This window comes from Pelodiscus sinensis, chromosome 1 (genome assembly GCF_052426305.1).
Source record: "Pelodiscus sinensis isolate ZL-2025 chromosome 1, ASM5242630v1, whole genome shotgun sequence".
Taxonomy (NCBI): Eukaryota; Metazoa; Chordata; order Testudines; family Trionychidae; genus Pelodiscus; species Pelodiscus sinensis.
Window position 1 is genome coordinate 3,726,346 of NC_143052.1, and position 19,764 is coordinate 3,746,109.

Genomic DNA, 19,764 nt, shown 5'->3' on the forward strand with positions numbered 1-19,764 from the left:
CCCAGGGGTGTGTAGCTCAGGAAAATATAACCAGGCCAGCTGTTGCTTCTATGGAAGGACAGAAATAAGCAGTGAAGATGCAGTGGCCCAGACCCTGCGTTAGGTTGCCAACTTTCTACTCACACACAACCAAGCTACCATGCCCCCCCCCCCCCCCGTGAGGCTCTGCAAATGGCCTAGCTCGTTTCGAGCACATTTCGAAATAGAGCGCTATTCCGAATCGTCCCTTCCTCCTCATGGAACAAGGCTTACAGGGACGTCGGAATAGCGCGCCGGTTACTTTGGAGGGTATTTCCCAATACCGGGCGCTGTCAAGCCGCGGAATATGCTCTCTGGGGGTTCGGGAAGTATCCCGAAATAGCGCCGAAATAGTAGGAATAAGGGATCTTCCGGAAAGGGCTTATTTTCCGCAAGATCCCGTCTAGAGTGGCGCTTTTCTCCGGCAAAACCCCAAGCCGGAAAAAAGCGGCAGCCATGTTCATGCAAATGCCGCGGGGGATAATTAAATCCCCGGGGCATTTGCAATTCTGACTGGTCTCATTAGCATCCCTTTTCCGGAAAGGGGTGCCAATGTAGACACAGCCTGAAAGTCCAGCACCTTGTTAATGATCCATGTGTTCGTGTTCTTCCTTCCATCACATTTAATTATATAAATGAATCATCTGGCTGCCACGGGGGCAGACCTCCAAACAAGCGCCCATGACCTCAGTATTGGTGCACAAGACAAAACCCGCTCCGCTCATGGATGGAAAAGGTTAGCGGGAACCCTGGTGCAGGACCTGGGAAGAGATATGAGTGCAGGAGGGCGGCAGAGGGTTTGGGAGCGGACGATTTGGGTTGTGACCTGGAGCAGGGAACTGGGGTGCAGGAGGAGGTGCAGGGGTTTGGGTTGTGACCTGGGGTAGGGGATTAGGGTGCAGGATCTGGGGTAGGCTATGGGGGTAGGAGAGGGCAGAGGTTTGGGGTTATGTGGGGTGGGGGCAAAGGGTTGGGATGCTAGAGGCAGGCTCTGGCTGGGAGCCTTACCTACTTGACTCCCAGCCAGCAGCCTTCTCAAGCAGACCCCCTGCCTGCCCCAGCGCAGGGGCCAGGTGGTTTTTGAGCAGCTACGAGCCTGAGGGGAGGGAGCAGGGGGCTTTGCAAGGTGCCAGTTGATAACAGGCAGCTCCCACCGGCCAGACCCTTGGGGGCGGGGGCAGCGTGGGAAGGCTCACAGTGGCTCAAACAAAGCCCCACTGCAGCTTTTCTCAACAGCGCCAGGAGGGGGGCAGGCAAGGAGTCTGTCTGGGGCTCCCCACTGCACCCGCGGGCCAAGGGGGTTTTGCCCAGGCCTGGTCCGTACCCTGCCCCATCCCACCCACCGGGCAGGCTTCACATATGCAGCACAGGAGAGCTGCACGGCATGCTGGGAGTTGGAGTCCTTTTTTGCCTCCCCCGCTTCCCTCCCCGTGTTGGGGGACGCAGGGGACGAGGGGGGGACTACAGCTCCCAGAGGGCTGGGGCCCTTCCCCTCAGTGCCGGCCGGGCATTGGCGGTGGGAGCCGTTCTCTGTCGCCTCTGACTGGCCCCTGTGGCTGGCAGCCTGCAGAGGGGGCGGCTGCTGACACTGCGGGCTGCCGGGCATTGGTGTAGGGGAGCGAGTGGGAAGCTGCAGACGGAGCCGGCTGGAGAAGGCAGGGGACGCAGGGCCTAGCCCCACCCCTGGCCTTGCTCCGGGCAGGGGAAATCAGCCCCAGTCTTCCCTCGGCCGGCTGGAGCATCGGGGAGGAGATGCCCCAGCCCGTCTAGAATCAGCCCCATGGGGGGGGGGGGGGGGAAAGGTGCATTCGTCCCCTTTCCACCAACCTCCATATATGGGCCGGCATCAACATTTACACTGAAGCTGTCCCAGCGACTGTGGATCCCAGCGCCTGTACCTAGACCTGTACATTGATAGATGGAGACCCACAACATTGGACTAAATGAACCTTGGTCTGACCCAGTCTGGCCATTCTTAAGTGGAATAGAATTCATTTCAAAACTAAAACTGTGCCGTTGGCTAGGCACTGTAATTAACTGTGTGTGTGCTACACTTCTCCTCCACTTTCAAACCCTCAAACTGAAGGCGTCTCTTCAGAGAAACAAACAGGAATTAACACCCCAAACCGGTGTTCACACTTATTTCAATGACCCCCAAAGAAAACAGGCGAGTGGTTGGGGGCGAGTTCCCGCTCTCTTCCCTCGATGGCTCTTAGCTGATTGAAAGGCTATTCCCCTGTTGGGACCTGCCAAACAGTTGGGGGAAACCGAGGCAGCCTGGGAGAATCGAGGGGGCTAAGCAACTTGAGCCCGCCCCATTTTGAGATGTGGGGCCGTTCTGGCAGCTCAAAGCCTTTTCAATGACGTGTGCAAGCCATCACTTCAGATAATATTATTACTATTACTAATACCTTGCAAGATCAAACCACGGCCCTCTGGCCAGGAAAGGAAAAACACAAAGTCAAACCACAGCACAAAACAGGAAACCCGGCCCCTGCCGAGAGCATCCGAAGGGTCGAAAATGCCTCCCAGACTATCAGGCCCCCTCTGAGACTTTGCACAAGAGAAAACACACTGGAAATACGGGCACATCGGCGACAGGCCGAAATCCCCCGGCAGCCACGTCACCTGCCTCCCAACAGGAGGATCCTGCTCAGGGAACCGTCCCCTTCCCCAGACACCTGGCCGGACGTGGTTTGCACGAGCCACCTCAGAAATACACCACAGTCCTACTGCCCTGGTGGCCGGGGTCGAGGGGTGTTGCTGTGGGGTGCAGAGCGTCAGACCGTCCCCCCCAGCTCAGGGCAGGCGGGTTAGTCACAGATTCACGCTGAGGCCTCGGCTGCCACGTTCTCTTCCCTTTCCCATTTGGGTGCTTTCAGAACTCTTGGGTGATGCCATCGGCCCCGGTGTCGTGTTACTGTTAGTTTATCGATCGGTCCAAAACCTCCTCTACTGACACCTCAGCCGGGGACAATTCCTCAGATTTGTCACCTAACAAGAATGGCTCAGGTTGGACATCCTCAGCCGTGGAGACCGAAGCAAGGAATTCATTTAGCTTCTCTGCTAAGACTGGATCATCTCCTTTAGCATCTCCAGCGCCCAGGGCCCCGCTGGCTGTCGAGCCGGCTCCTGCTTCCGATGGACGTACAGAATATTCTGCTGTTGCTTTTGGAGGTTTTGGCTCGCGACTCTTCAAACTCCTTCTTGGCTTGTCTTATGTGTCGGGACCCCCCTGAGGACTCGTGGGGGGCCTGCTGCCCGGCCGACACAGCAGTGCCGCTGGCTTGTGCCTGGCCGGGCCCCTTGGCTTGGTGTCCTCTGCCTCAGGGCCTGCTGACCCCCTCGGCTGACCACCGGTCGCCATGCCAACAGCCGTGGCCTCATACAACAACTACCCGAACCGACATGCCGGCTGGGGCGTCTCCTCCCGTCTGCCCCTGTTACATCCCTACCTCCCCCCCCCACTCCACACCCACACCAGCCTGTGCCATGGGGCCCGGTCAGGCCCTCGCCCATCACCCCGACCCTGTGGCCCAGCTCTTGTCGGGCCTTTCGCCACCCTGGCCTGCCCCAGAAAGCGCTGGGCCCGTCCTCCCCCCCTCGGGGCCTCTGGGCTTTGACTGGGACAGTCCCTGCTTGTTCCATCTCTGGGCTCAGGCCCAGCTCCTGCCCAGCTTGTGACACCCGCCCAGACACACGGACAGACACACGGACAGACACATGGACAGATGGGCTCCTGCCCCTCCAGCCCCATCTCCCCTCCGAGCTGGGCACTTGGGGCAGCCAGTCCCTGGTCTGGGGGCCGGGCTTGGCTCTGTGTAAACTCCTGGGCCCTGGGACAGGGTCTGCCTGGCTCTCCACCCCACAGCCCGGCCCCCAACACTAGTGTCCTGTCCCAGAGCACGGGCCCAGGGCCCCACCCTCCCTGGAGGGCACTGAACTGCCCCCCCTTCTGAGACTCCTGACCCATGATCCCCTGCAGATGGGGACCTGCCCCCCGCTCTGCTCCCACATCCTGGGGTGTTCCACCAGCCTCCCACCCCCACCCTGGTGGAGCAGAGAGGGCAGGAGCAGTGAGGGATCCCCCATGGCAGGGCAGGAAGAGCAGGGGGGTGGAGTGGGGCAGGCTGGTGCATCAGGGAGCTCTTGTTCTGATAAGAACATAAGAACGGCCGTACTGGGTCAGACCAAAGGTCCATCTAGCCCAGTATCCTGTCTGCCGACAGTGGCCAGCACCAGGTGCCCCAGAGAGGGTGGACGGAAGACAATGATCAAGTGATTTGTCTCCTGCCATCCCTCTCCAGCCTCTGACAAACAGAGGCCAAGGACACCATTTTTCCCCTGGCTAATAGCCTTTTATGGACCTAACCTCCATGAAATTATCTAGCTCTTAAACTCTGTTATAGTCCTAGCCTTCACAGCCTCCTCTGGCAAGGAGTTCCACAGGTTGACTATGTGCTGTGTGAAGAACGTTGTTTTATTAGTTTTAAACCTGCTACCCATTAATTTCATTAGGTACCTCTAGTCCTTATATTATGGGAATTAATAAATAACTTTTCTTTATTCACTCTCTCCACACCACTCATGATTTTATAGACCTCTATCATATCCCCCCTCAGTCTCCTCTTTTCTAAACTGAAAAGTCCCAGTCGCTTTAGCCTCTCTTCATATGGGACCCGTTCCAAACCCCTAATCATTTTAGTTGCCCTTTTCTGAACCCTTTCCAAGGCCAAAATATCTTTTTTGAGGTGAGGAGACCACATCTGTACACAATATTCAAGATGTGGGCGTACCATAGCTTTATACAGGGGCAGTAAGATATTCTGGGTCTTATTTTCTATCCCTTTCTTAATAATTCCTAACAACCCATTTGCCTTTTTGACCGCCGCTGCACTCTGTGTGGAAGTTTTCAGAGAACTGTCCATGATAATGCCAAGATCTCTTTCCTGATTTGTCGTAGCCAAATTAGCCCCCATCATACTTTACGTATAGTTGGGGTTATTTTTTCCAACGTGCATTAATTTACACTTATCCACATTAAATTTTATTTGCCATTTTGTTGCCCAATCACTCAGTTTGGTGAGATCTTCTTGGAGTTCCTCACAGTCTGCTTCTGTCTTGACTATCCTAAACAGTTTGGTATCATCTGCAAACTTAACTGCCTCACTGCTTACCCCTTTCTCCAGATCATTTATGAATAAGTTGAAAAGGATTGGTCCCAGGACTGACCATTGGGGTACACCACTAGTTACCCTTCTCCAATGTGAAAATTTACCATTTATTCCTACCCTTTGTTTCTTGTCTTTTAACCAGTTCTCAGTCCATGAAAGACCTTCCCTCTTATCCCATGGCCATGTAATTTACACAAGAGCCTTTGGTGAGGGACCTTGTCAAAGGCTTTCTGAAAATCCAAGTATACTATATCTACTGGATCCCCCTTGTCTGCATGTTTGTTAACCCCTGCAAAGAACTCTAATAGATTAGTAAGACAGGATTTCCCTTTACAGAAACCATGTTGACTTTTGTCCAACAAATTATGTTCTTCTACGTGTCTGACAATTTTATTCTTTACTATTGCTTCGACTCATTTGCTCGTTACTGAAGTTAGACTTACTGGTCTGTTATTGCCAGGATCGCCTCTAGAGCCCTTTTTAAATATTGGTGTCACGTTGGCTACCTTCCAGTCATTAGATACGGAAGCCGATTTAAAGGATAGGTTACAAACCACAGATAATAGTTCTGTAATTTCCCATTTGAGTTCTTTCAGAACCCTTGGGTGAATGCCATCCGGTCCCGATGATTTGTTAACGTTAAGTTTTTCTATTTGTTCCTAAACCTCCTCTAATGACACTTCAATCCGGGACAGTTGCTCAGATTCGTCACCCACAAAGGACGATGCCGATTTGGGAATTTCCCCAACGTCCTCAACTTAGATCTCTAACAAGCTCCCCTCCCCATGGCTGGTTGGTAACACAGAGCTCTTGGCTCTCCCTTGCAGGCAGGGGCCTGCAGAGGTTGGGTCTTGGCCCTATTCTAGTTTTACAGTCCCCTGCAACCTGGGGGGAACCCTGAATCCCTCCCTGCAGGTGGGCAGGTGGCACAGAGTTTAGTACACACATGTGGAGGGGTGGGTACTTGGCCCCACGGCGCCTCCTGGTGGCCACTCTGGGAATTAGCTCTCCAGCCCTGGAGCACCCCTCGCCTGCCCACAGCACCCTCTCCGCTAGTCCTGTCCTAGGGCAGGGCCCCTACACTTTGGGGTCCTCCCCCCTCAGGGAACCCCCTCAGACCTGTGCTTACCTGGCCTCAGTGACTCACGGCAGGTTTCATCTAGCCCTTACCTCAGGCAAACTGCGTCTGACGTGGTGACTCTTCATTGGCAAGGGGTGGGTACCTGCTCTCTTTGCCTGTCCTGGTGGCCCCTCTGCAGCCTAGCACCCCCAGGCCTTGCCTCAGGCCCTGACACCTGGGAGTGAGGGCTGGCCGGAGCCCCCCAGCCCTGCTCTGTCTCAGGAACCCGCCAGCTTCCCTGGCAGCCAGGGCCCTCTTGCTCCCCCACCCGTGCAAGGGAGCGTGTCTAGTGCTAGGAGACGAATTGGCCCCAATTAGCTGGTAGTGATTAAAACACAGATTAAAACACAGAAAATTGCATCCCTGGGATTCAGCTTTAAAGTTACAGTGTATCAGGGTGAGGCGGGGCACATGGACCCAGCATGGAAAGTTTAACCTAACGAGAAAACAAAGAAAATAACCTGATTGCATCTAAATAGACATTCCCTATCTACTCACATATCCGTGTGTCAAGCCCCGTCCCTTTCTGTGTCCGGGCATTTCTTTTTTAGGCAGGGTAGTCTTGTCCGGATCAATTCATCCTTTTCCCCCACAGCTACTGGTTTAAACTCACACAAAGAAAACGAGCAGGCGGATTCCCCGTCTACTTCAAACCTCAACCCCTTCTCCCATTGGCTCTCCCGGCCCCCTGCCAGCACTTTCTAGCTACCTGGGCTTAGCCCTTCCGTTCCTGAGTGCTGGGGTGTTCATAGAAGGTCAGATCTCTTCCCTTGCATCACACCTCGTCTGCCAGCGTCACATGCTCATCACCGGGCTTGCTACATTTCCCATTGTTTGCTGCTTCTGCGATGCCGTGTTCGGAGTCTCTGCCATTAGCCCAGCTGTGGTGCTCTGTACCTCTGCGCCACGCCCCAGAGCCCCACACCCGCCCTTCATGCAGGGGTGCCAGACTGCAGACAGCACAGGCCATGTCCGGCACCGCATGGAAGGACACGAGCTGCAAAACTCCTCTCAAAGGACGCCTGTCGTTCGGGGCCCGCGCTGTGGGATGTTGCTGCATGGTTGCTCCTGGCAGGGTATAAATCTGAGCGTCTGCACGTTTACATCCCCAGTCACAGCCAAGGAATCTCCCAGGAGCGCGTCTGGGGCCGTTCATCGGCAAGGGAGCTGTGAACACGGGCTGGGGATCGCACAATGGGGGGTTGCAGAACTCTGTGTCCCGGACACCTGGGCCAGCTCTGCAAACAGCAGCCCATTCGAGAACACCTGGGCAGAGCAGGGGGTCAGACCCGGTCTGGTCCTGAGGTCAGTGCCCACCCCCTCCCCCCAGGGCAGGGCCCGTTCGGACCCCTCACACCTACAGGGCTGAATCAGTCCAGCCCCTGCGGCACCAAGGGAGCTTGAGTAAGGGGCCAGTCCGAGGTACAGCTGAACTCGAAGGGCCTCGGGCCGCCGGCCTGGGGCCACGGCTGGGACGGGTGCGTGCAAGGAGATCCCCCTTTCCTGGAGCATGGGCCAGGGCAGCTGACAAGGGGACATGATGAGGGAGGCTGTGGAGGGGAGGAGGACACCCTTGTCATATTATCGTACTCTAAAGATCATTGTTGCACCCGTGGGGGGGGGGGGGGAGTTGCCCCAAAAGTTGGTACAAAGGGGGCCATGTGAGGTGTCAAACAAAAGCTTATCTTCTACTGGTTCTGTATGTGCTATTCATGTACTTGTCTAATGTCTGTATGTGGCGTTATAATTATGGACTCTGTGTTGATGCTGGAAGGTTCTCTGTCTGAGGCAGAGCAATGGGCAAAGAATGTTCAGCCAGTGGCTGTGCTGATTAGCAAGGAGACAATGAATTTCTAGGTGCCTGGACACACCTGGGGAATGTCTAGATAGCTGCAAGCCAGTCAGAATAATGGTTGCTGACTTGGGACACAAGGATAGGTCTGTCATGATTATGAGGGTTAGCCAGCAGCCTGGGGATTAAGGGGTTAACTACACCTAGCCAGGTGGAGTGACCAATAGGAATGTACGTGGGACTTTTCAAACTGGGACAAAGGAATTTGGGTTTTTTCTTTCTCCCTTTTGTCTCTCTGGGTGTGTGCTCTGCAGCTACAGAGAGGGACAAGCATGTCTCTCTCTCTCTCCAAGACACCATTCTTCATTTTCTGTAAGTAGGGTAAAGTTTAGGTCGTTTCATTATGTTTTATTGTTTTAAGGGTTGGGTATGGGATCTGAGATCTGGCACTGCTTAAAAGATGTTTTGGCTTTTCTTTGTAACTAAGTTCTAGGCCCATGGAGTTTCTCCAGGAGTATATTTTGTTACCTTCCTATCTAGTCATTATGCCTACAACGGGAATATTGTTGTAATAATAAAAGTTCTTTCCTTTCTTTTTATTAACCTGGCAGTGGTTAATAGTGTGCCCTGATTTTTATTTTAGGGGTGAGATTTCCCAAATGATCTTTCCCCTAATCTCGTTATTAATATTTGGGTGGTGGCAGCGGAAGTTTTATTCCCAAGATCTAGGTTTTTAAGATTTTGGGGGAAGTTTTATACCAAAGCCTGGTAGATAAGGCTTTGGGGTACACTTGCTGGCCCCCACTTCTGCATTTATCATGCCAGAGTGGGGAAGGAGCCATGACAAGGTCGATGGACCATGTGACCTGCAGTAACCTGCTCGGGCCAGGAAGATGCCAGGGAAACCCAGGAAACCCAGCCCCATCTGCCCTCCCCCCCACACCGTCTCTAGCCAGGCACTGGAAAACTCCCTTTTGCGACAGACAGCTTAGCCTGCGCCTGACTCCTACGGGAAAGCAAGACCATTCCATCAACATTTCCCCCGCTCGGCTCCCGAGTCCAGGGACTCTCCTCCGTCCCCCACCTGCCCTGAGCTGGGGGGGACGGTCTGACGCTCTGCACCCCACAGCAACACCCCTCGACCCCGGCCACCAGGGCAGTAGGACTGTGGTGTATTTCTGAGGTGGCTCGTGCAAACCACGTCCGGCCAGGTGTCCGGGGAAGGGGACGGTTCCCTGAATAGGAGCCTCCTGTTGGCAGGCAGGTGACGTGGCTGCCGGGGGAGTTCGCCTGTGGCCGATGTGCCCGTATTGCCAAGGGGTTTGCTCCTGTGCGATGTCTCAGAGGGGGCCTGTTAGCCTGGGAGGCGTTTTCGACCCTTCGGAGGCTCTTGGCAGGGGCCGGGTTTCCTGTTTTGTGCTGCGGTTTGACTTCGTGGGGTTTTCCCTTTGCTGGCCAGAGGTCTGTGGTTTCCTCTGGCAGGCGAGAGAACCGGCAGTCATAGTGAGAGTGAGAGGCACGTGTGGGACCGTTGTTACTGCAGGGTGAAGGTTACATGGGGCCCAGAAGGGAAACCGCAGCCCAGAGCTAGGGGGCCTGCCCTGGAGGCAGTGGCAGAAGCCAACATGTGTCCTCACATACGCCATTGGAAAGGCTTCAGGCCGCCAGAACAGCCCCACTTCTCAAAACGGGGCGGGCTCATGTTGCTTAGCCCCCTCGATTCTCCCAGGCTGCACCCTTGAGCTGCCTGCCTCAGTTTCCCCCAGCTGTTTGGCAGATCCCAACAGGGGAATAGCCTCTCGATCAGCTGAAAAACTCGCTCCGAGCCCTCGCCTGTTTTCTTTGGGGGTCATTGAAATAAGTGTGAACACCGGTTTGGGGTGTTAATTCCTGTTTGTTTCTCTGAAGAGACGCCTTCAGTTTGAGAGTCTGAGAGTGGGGGAGAAGCGTAGCGCACACAGTTTCTTATCTAGGCTAGCCAGTAATGACATTGCCGTTTTGAAATGTGTTCTCTTCTACGTAGCATAAGAACGGCCACCCTGGGTCAGACCAACGGTCCAGCCAGCCCCGTGTCCTGTCTGCCCACAGTGGCCAATGCCAGGTGCCCCAGAGGGATGGAACAGAACAGGGAATCCTCACGTAATCCCTCTCCTGTCACCCATTTCCAGCCTCTGGCAAACACCATCCTACCCATCGTGGCTAACAGCCATTGATGGACCCAACCTCCATGAAATTATCTGGTTCTTCTTTAACCCCTCTAAAGTCCAAGTCTTCACCTCATCCTCTGGCAAGGAGTTCCACAGGTTGTGCACGGTGGGAAGAAAAACTTCCTTTCATTTGTTTTAAACCTGCTGCCTATTCATTTCATTTAGTGACCCCTAATTCTGCAGGAAGGGAAAGGAAGTCCTAGAGCGACGCCTGTGGGGTCGTCGCAGAGGAGGTAGCTAATGATGGGAAGGATGAGCTGAGCGGTGCCACGGGGGGTGCGGAGATCTGTAAGAATCAATAGGGGCCGGGGAGGGGATGCAACAGTTTTCACATGGGTAGTGTGAATGGTTAGCACAAGTGCATGAGTAAATCAACAGAAAGGGTGTGTCTAGACTACACCGTTTTTTCGACAACAGCTGGCTTTCTTCGAAAAAACTTCACCCGCGTCTATGCTACAATCGAAAGAACGCGGCGGTTTTGTCGATTGTGGTAAACCTCGTTTTCTGAGGAATAACGCTATTTTCCACAGAGATCTGTCGAAAATGAAAGGAAGTTTTTCTTCCCACCGTGCACAACCTGTGGAACTCCTTGCCAGAGGATGAGGTGAAGACTAGGACTTTAAAGGGGTTCAAAAAAGAACCAGATCTGTCGAAATGAGATCTGTCGAAAAAAGGGAAGGGTGGATGCGGGGATGTTTGTTTTTTTTTCAAAAATGAAGGCCTCCAGGAAGAAGCCGTGACCTTTTACCAGACCTTTTACCTCTATTGTTCCTGCCTGCAGCCATCTTTTAAAGGCACAGGCAGCCAGGAGTAGCATTGTGGCAGCAAGCCAGCTCCAACCAGGACCCTGACTGCTTGGCTCTTGCTGGAAGGCTCACCCAGAGCCATGTCCCAGGGACAAGCCCCCCGAGACCTCCCTGGCCCTTCAGGGACACATCCCTGCAGCAAGACAGGGGCACCATACGCCAGACACCCTCCTGGTCTGCGCCTGAGCTCAAAGCCCTCTTGGAGCTCTGGTCCGAGGAGGAGTCTCTCCAGGCCCTGAAGTCCAGGCAGAGGAACGTGGACATTTATGGCAGAATGGCTGATGGCCTTGCCGAAAAGGCCACCACCCCCGCACACTAGACCAGGTCAGAGCCAAGGTGAAGGAGCCGCGGCAGGGATATGTTAAGGCCTGTGAGCGCAGCTCCCGCTCTGGGCAAGCAGCATGCTATTGTGCCTACTATGAGCAGCTGACCCGGAGCCTGGGGGCAGGGGAACCCCCGTCTCCAGAGAAGGTTGATGGAGACCCCTGTGCAGCAGACACCCCAGAGGACCAGCAGCTCCAAGAAGAGGAGGAGGAGGAGGACACCAAGAGCAGTGACCCTCACCCTGGAGCTGGATGCAGGAGGCCTCCCAGACAACGTGGGACACTGGGGAGGGAACATCAGGTGAGAGCTGTGAGGGTCCAACACGCACAGGGCAGGGGAGGCAGGAGCAAAGTGGATGGTGCGGTGCTGTGACGTGTCATACTGATCACAGCTGGGGGGGGGGGGACACGTGGCCAAGCACAGGGAGGACCATCCTATCCCTGCACCCGCATGGCTGCGAGGCACCACCTGCTCCTGCAGACACTGATGCCAGGTGCAGGCATGGGTTGGGGACGCTGGGATTGCCACACAGCTTCAGGCCTCTCAGCCACCTGGGGGACCCCAACTGAGGCCTGACACTTGTCTGTGCTGCTTGGCCGTGGGGTGTGCGTGGGGGGGAGACAGGATGTGGCCTGCACACCTTCTGGGCTGCAGGGAGGCCGTGGCTACGGGCCAGGCCACACCACGCCTTGCTGAGACCACATGAGCATCCCCTGACTCTAGGCCAGGCACTGACTGCGGAGAAGGAGGGCACGACCTCTCAGGGAAAGTGTGAGCATGCCTGACGGACGACTCTTCCCTCTTGTCCTCCACAGCCGGACCAGCTGTCCGGGGGAGAGCGCCGCACCAGCTGTGCAGGGGGAGAGCGCCGCACCAGCTGTGCAGGGGGAGAGCGCCGCACCAGCTGTCCAGGGGGAGAGCGCCGCACCTGCCTCACCACCCAGATGGCTGCAGGGATCCTGTCCGCACTGGCGCACGTATGTGAGCCTGGGGTGCCAGCACATCTCGGTCCTGCAAGGGATGCAGGACGCATTTACACAGAGGATGGAGGCAGAGGCAGAGTGGCGCCGTCGCTTGCTGGACGAGTTTGTCCAGCAGCGCACTGCTATTTGCACTGCTATTCGGGAGGCGATGGCCTTCCCCGGTCCTGTGCCTGTTCCTGCTCCTCCTGCTCAGCCTGCCCTGTGGAACTCCTTGCCAGAGGAGGCTGTGAAGGCTAGGACTATAACAGAGTTTAAAGAGAAGCTAGATAATTTCATGGAGGTTAGGTCCATACAAGGCTATTAGCCAGGGGATAAAATGGTGTCCTTGGCCTCTGTTTGTCAGAGGCTGGAGAGAGATGGCAGGAGACAAATTGCTTGATCATTGTCTTCGGTCCACCCTCTCTGGGGCACCTGGTGCTGGCCCCTGTCGGCAGACAGGATACTGGGCTAGATGGACCTTTGGTCTGACCCAGTACGGCCGTTCTTATGTTCTTATGCCCCCGCCTCACCCTCTACCTCTCCCTCACCCCCTACTTCCCCCTCACCCTCTGCCCCCGCCTCACCCTCTACCTCCCCCTCATACCCTACTTCCCCCTCACCCTCTGCCCCCGCCTCACCCTCTACCTCCCCCTCATCCCCTATTTCCCCCTCACTCCCTGCCCCCGCCTCACCCTCTACCTCCCCCTCATCCCCTACTTCCCCCTCACCTTCTGCCCCCACCTCACCCTCTACCTCCCCCTCATACCCTACTTCCCCCTCACCCTCTGCCCCCGCCTTACCCTCTACCTCCCCCTTATCCCCTACTTCCCCCAGGACCTCTATGGTGGCATTCTCGGAAATGCTTCCAGTTCCATGCGCAGGGCCAGGTTGGCAGGCAGAGCTTCAGAGTCTCAATGCGTGGATGAGACGATGGTGTAGGGAGGAGGGGTTTAGATTTATTAGGAACTGAGGACACTTTGGGGAGAGGGGGAACCTATACGGGAAGGATGGGCTCCACCTAAACCAGGGTGGAACCAGACTGCTGGCACTAAACATTAAAAAGTCCGTAGAGCAGTTTTTAAACTAAGAGATGGGGGAAAGCCGATTGGTGTGGAGATGCACGTAAATCGGATGGAGACTTCTCTTAGAGGAGAATCCATTGATAGAGATTCTCTAAGCTGTAGTGAGAAAGAGAGGAGGGGAGAGGGCAAACCATGGGCCAGAGCAAACAAACAACCGAATATAAAGGAATCCAATGCAACAGGGAAGGGCAGACAAATAAACGGTGGCAAATTTTTAAAGTGCTTGTACACAAATGCTAGGAGCCTGACTAATAAGATGGGTGAACTGGAGTACCTCGTATTAAAGGAGGAGATTGACATAATAGGCATCGCTGAAACCTGGTGGAATGAGGAAAATCTGTGGGACACAATCATACCGGGATATAAAATATATCGGAAGGATAGAGCAGGCCGGGTGGGTGGTGGAGTGGCACTGTATGGGAAAGATAATGTAGAATCAAATGAAATAAAAATATGAAGTGAATCAACATGTTCAATAGAATCGCTATGGATAGAAATTCCATGCTCCAATAATAAGAAATTAGCAGTAGGGATATATTACCGACCACCTGACCAGGACAGCGATACTGACATTGAAATGCTGAGGGAGATTAGAGAGGCTACCAAAATAAAGAACTCTATAATAATAGGGGATTTTAATTACCCCCATATTGACTGGATACATGTCACCTAAGGAAGAGAAGCGGAGATAAAATTTCTCAATGGCTTAAATGACTGCTTCTTGGGGCAGCTAGTGCAGGAACCCACAAGGGGAGAGGCAATTCTCGATTTAGTCCTGAGTGGAGTGCAGGATCAGGTCCAGGATATAACCGTTACCGGACCGCTTGGGAATAGTGACCATAATATAATAACATTCAACATCCCTGTGGTGGGAAGAACACCTCAACAGTCCAGCACCCTGGCATTTAATTTCAAAAAGGGAAATTACACAAAAATGAGGAGGTAAGTTAAACAGAAATTAAAAGGCACAGTGACTAGAGCCAAATCCCTATAAGCTGCATGGAAACTTTTTAAAGACACCATAATAGAGGCCCAACTTAAATGTATACCCCAAATTAAAAAACATAGCAAGAGACCTAAAAAAGAGTCATTGTGGCTTAACCACCATGTAAAAGAAGCAGTGAGGGACAAAAAGGTATCTTTTAAGAAGTGGAAGTCCAATCCTAGTGAGATAAATAGAAAGGAACATAAACACTGTCAAATCAAGTATAAAAATGTAATAGGAAAAGCAAAAAAAGATTTTGAGGAACAGCTAGCCAAAAACTCAAAAAGAAATAACAAAATGTTTGTTAAGTACATTAGAAGCAGGAAGCCTGTTAAAAAACCTGTGGGTCCCCTAGATGATCGAGCTATAAAAGGAGCAATCAAGGATGATAAAGCCATTGCAGAGAAACTAAATGATTTCTTTGCTTCAGTCTTCCCGGCTGAGGACGTTGGGGAGATTCCTGAATCTGCACCGTCCTTTGTGGGTGATGAATCTGAGGAACTGTCCCGGATTGAAGTGTCATTAGAGGAGGTTTTGGAACAAATAGAAAAACTTAATGTTAACAAATCTCCGGGACCGGATGGCATTGATCCAAGGGTTCTAAAAGAACTCAAATGGGAAATTGCTGAGCTATTATCTGTGGTTTGTAACCTATCCTTTAAATCGGCTTGCGTACCTAATGACTGCAAGGTAGCCAACGTGACACCAATATTTAAAAAGGGCTCTAGAGGCGATCCTGGCAATTACAGACCGGTAAGTCTAACTTCAGTACCGGGCAAATGAGTCGAAACAATAGTAAAGAATAAAATTGTGAAGCATGTAGAAGAACATAATTTGTTGGACAAAAGTCAACATGGTTTCTGTAAAGGGAAATCATGTCTTACTAATCTATTAGGGTATGTCTACACTACAGCGCTAATTCGAACTAACTTTTCTAATTCGAATTAGCGAAGCTAGACTTAAAAACTAGTTCGAATTAGCGTTTTGCTAATTCGAACTAGCATGTCCACACAGAGTGGACCCTGAACAGAGGTTAAGGATGGCCGGAAGCAGTGCCGGCAGGGCATCAGATGAGGACTTAGAGCGTGGAGCTGCTGTCTCAGGCTAGCCGAGGGCTGTGCTTAAAGGGACCCGACCCCCATCCCGGACAGACAGTTCTCAGGGGTTCCCTGCTTGCAAAGCAGTCCTGGCTTGGAGTGCCCGGAGTACCCACACTGGGCACATCACAGCACTCGGCCATCACCCCAGCTGCACTTGCCGCAGGCTGCCATCCGGGGGGAGGAGGCAATCGGGGGGCTGCAGGAGAACTTCCACCCCCAGAAGCCCGCAGAGCCAGCCCAGTCCTCCCCATCGGGGGCTCGTACCCCATTCCTCCCTCACCTCCTTCCACTTACTTTTCCCTAGCCCCCCTTCCTGATGTACAAAATAAAGAAAATGTGTGGTCAAAAATAGAATCTCTATTGAACAAAACTGGGGTAGACTGGGAAAAAGAGGTGGGAGAGGGGAAGAGAGAGGCTGGGAGAGGGGAGGGCAACTAAAATGATCAGGGATTTGGAACAGGTCCCATATGAAGAGAGGCTAAAGAGACTGGGACTTTTCAGCTTAGAGAAGAGGAGACTGAGAGGGGATATGATAGAGGTCTATAAAAGCAAGAGTGGTGTGGAGAGGGTGCATAAAGAGAAGTTCTTCATTAGTTCCCATAATAGAAGGACTAGAGGACACCAAAGGAAAGGAATGGGTAGCAGGCTTCAAACTAATAACAGAAAGTTCTTCTTCACAAAGCAAATAGTCAACCTGTGGAACTCCTTGCTGCAGGAGGCTGTAAAGGCTAGAACTAGAACAGAGTTTAAAGAGAAGTGAGATCAAGTCATGGAGGTTGGGTCCATGGAGTGCTATTAGCCAGGGGGTAGGAATGGTGTCCCTGCCCAAAGTTTGTGGAAGGCTGGAGATGGATGGCACGAGACAAATGGCTTGGTCACTATCTTTGGTCCATCCCCTCCAGGGTACCTAGTGTTGGCTGCTGTCAGCAGACAGGCTACTGGACGAGATGGTCCTTTGGTCTGACCCAGTACGTCCATTCTAAGCTCAGGGCTCAGGGTCGGGGGTCTCAGTGGACCACCTTGATTTTCATGCAAACCTGCTCCTGGGTGGCCAGACTGGCAGCTCTCCTGCCCTAGACGGCCACTTTCCTATGCCTAGTGCGGAGATCGTGGACGAGGTCCACAATGTCTGCACTAGACCAGGCGGGTGCCCGCCTCTTGCGGTCCTGGCCAGGCTTCCGAGAGCCGCCAGCCTGGTCCCGGGAAGAGGCGGAGGGCTGGGGGGCATTGGGTGGCTGGCTCATGGCGTGCCAGGTGCGGGGTCTGCTGGCTGGGTGCTGGCAGGCTTGCACCTGGCATGGACATCGTAGCCAGCCCATGCCCCTTTAAGGGCTCTGGGGCTGGGAGGGGGGCAGACGAGTTTCCCTGCTGGTGCCTATGAAAGTTAATTTGAACTAACGTCCGTTAGTTCGAATTAACTTTGTAGTGTAGACATACCCTTAGAGTTCTTTGCAGAGGTTAACAAACATGCGGACAAGGGGGATCCAGTAGATATAGTATACTTGGATTTTCAGAAAGCCTTTGACAAGGTCCCTCACCAAAGGCTCTTGTGTAAATTACATGGCCATGGGATAAGAGGGAAGGTCCTTTCATGGACTGAGAACTGGTTAAAAGACAGGAAACAAAGGGTAGGAATAAATGGTAAATTTTCAGATTGGAGAGGGGTAACTAGTGGTGTCCCCCAAGGGTCAGTCCTGGGACCAATCCTATTCAACTTATTCATAAATGATCTGGAGAAAGGGGTAAGCAGTGAGGCAGTTAAGTTTGCAGATGATACCAAACTGTTTAGGATAGTCAAGACAGAAGCAGACTGTGAGGGACTCCAAGAAGATCTCACCAAACTGAGTGATTGGGCAACAAAATGGCAAATGAAATTTAATGTGGATAAGTGTAAAGTAATGCACATCGGGAAAAATAACCACAACTATACGTACAGTATGATGGGGACAAATTTGGCTGTGATAAATCCGGAAAGGGATCTTGGAGTTATCGTGGACAGTTCTCTGAAAACTTCCACACAGTGTGCAGCGGCGGTCAAAAAGGCAAATAGGTTTCTAGGAATTATTAAGAAAGGGATAGAATATAAGACCCAGAATATCTTACTGTCCCTGTATAAAACTATGGTACACCCACATCTTGAATACTGTGTACAGATGTGGTCTCCTCACCTCAAAAAAGATATTTTGGCCTTGGAAAGGGTTCAGAAAAGGGCAACTAAAATGATTAGGGGTTTGGAACGGGTCCCATATGAGGAGAGGTTAAAGCAACTGGGACTTTTCAGTTTAGAAAAGAGGAGACTGAGGGGGGATATGATAGAGGTCTATAAAATCATGAGTGGTGTGGAGAGGGCCAATAAAGAAAAGTTATGTATTAGTTCCCTAAATAGAAGAACTAGAGGACACCAAATGAAATTAATGGGTAGCAGGTTTAAAACTAATAAAAGAAAGTTCTTCTTCACACAGCGTGTTGTCAACCTGTGGAACTCCTTGCCAGAGGAGGCTGTGAAGGCTAGGACTATAAGGGTATGTCTACACTACCCCGCTAGTTCGAACTAGCGGGGTAATGTAGGCATACCGCACTTGCAAATGAAGCTCGGGATTTGAATTTCCCGGGCTTCATTTGCATAAGATGGGCGCCGCCATTTTTAAATCCCGGCTAGTTCGAACCCTGTGCCGCGTGGCTACACGCGGCATGGAGTAGCTAGTTTGGATTAATCCGACATACCCCAACAGAGTTTAAAGAAAAGCTAGATAATTTCATGGAGGTTAGGTCCATAAAAGGCTATTAGCCAGGGGATAAATGGTGTCCCTGACCTCTGTTTGTCAGAGGCTGGAGAGAGATGGCAGGAGACAAATCGCTTGATCATTGTCTTCGGTCCACTCCCTCTGGGGCACCTGGTGCTGGCCACTGTCGGCAGACAGGATACTGGGCTAGAAGGACCTTTGGTCTGACCCAGTACTGCCGTTCTTATGTTCTTATCAAATAAAAAATATTCATTTATAACAGTGATTATTTTATAGTATTTATTCTGAGATTTTTAATAGACCGTGTTAATAATGAATTTACAGTATTTATTATATTTATTTTATGATTTCTAGTTAAACGTGTCAGAGATATAAGGATGGGAATGGTGAGGGGAATAGTCTCTATTCTAAAAATATCCAGCTACACTAATTAAATAACAGTGATAACTACAAACTCTATGTACTACCCAAAACAACTACAACGCTAAGCTTATACCACAAGAAAAATCAAATCCTACATACCAACTTACACAGCACACGGAACATTTCAAAGATATTGGTTCGGTTGCGAAGGCCTTGGTTACGCCCGAGAATTGGGGGAGGTGCTGGTCGGTTGATCAGGCCGGCAGCGCTTTGGAGAATATGGGAAGGCACACGCACGGTGGTACGTGTGTTGCGAAGACCTCCTCGAGTGAACTGTGCAAATCTGCACTTTGCTTTCTCGCGCTTGCATATTACCATATATGGCCCAATGGTCACCAAGTGGGGGGGGTCTGTGTCCCAGGGCCGAAACTGAGCAAGTTTCATGCGACCAGGTAAGCCCCGCAGTTCTCATGCCAAGGTGACGGGTGGGAGAGTCTGAGGCTATTTTCCCCGTTTCACACTTTCTCTTTTTCTAAAGGCAATGGTGTGCAGGAAGGGTGCGGCAGGTTTCTCCCGAGGAGTACTGCAGCCCACTATAGCAAGAGTGGCCTGGCCAAACTTTTTACTGGGGTGGGGGGGGGGGACAGTTTTTTTTCTTACACCTCTCACTTCCTTCACCTGTAATTCAGCTTAAAGGGTGAACTGTAAAGACCCGTGTGGCCAGGGACACGACTTCCAACCCGGCTACCAGAGAGATCTCACAGAGCAACGGTAAATAGGGACGAGGCATCCAGCGGGCCCGGTTATCAGCTTCTGGCATGGATCCGCTCTCAGCCCAGGGCCGTACGATGCCTCCCGTACTGCTCTGGGTGGAGACCCAGTCCTGCCTCTAAGCTCAAAGACCAGGTCCAACCTGCCTCACTCTGGGGTCCCCTCCCTCCCCTCCAGTGGAGTCCAGGCTGCTCAGAACCAGACCCATCTACACGGGGCCAGGCATGGGACAGAGGAGACACACACAGACCTGCATGCTCAGGAGAGTTTATTGCTGTAGCGGCTGCAGCCGTGGAGGGAGCAAGAGAGAGGGAGC

General features: G+C 52.6%; 1 protein-coding gene across 1 annotated transcript in view; it reads left to right on the forward strand.

Annotated features, from left to right (window-relative positions):
• Nucleotides 1–19,764, forward strand: part of LOC142827925 (interferon-induced protein with tetratricopeptide repeats 5-like) — a 164,182-nt gene that overhangs the window by 112,308 nt on the left and 32,110 nt on the right. The gene's annotated exons all lie outside the window — the stretch shown is intronic.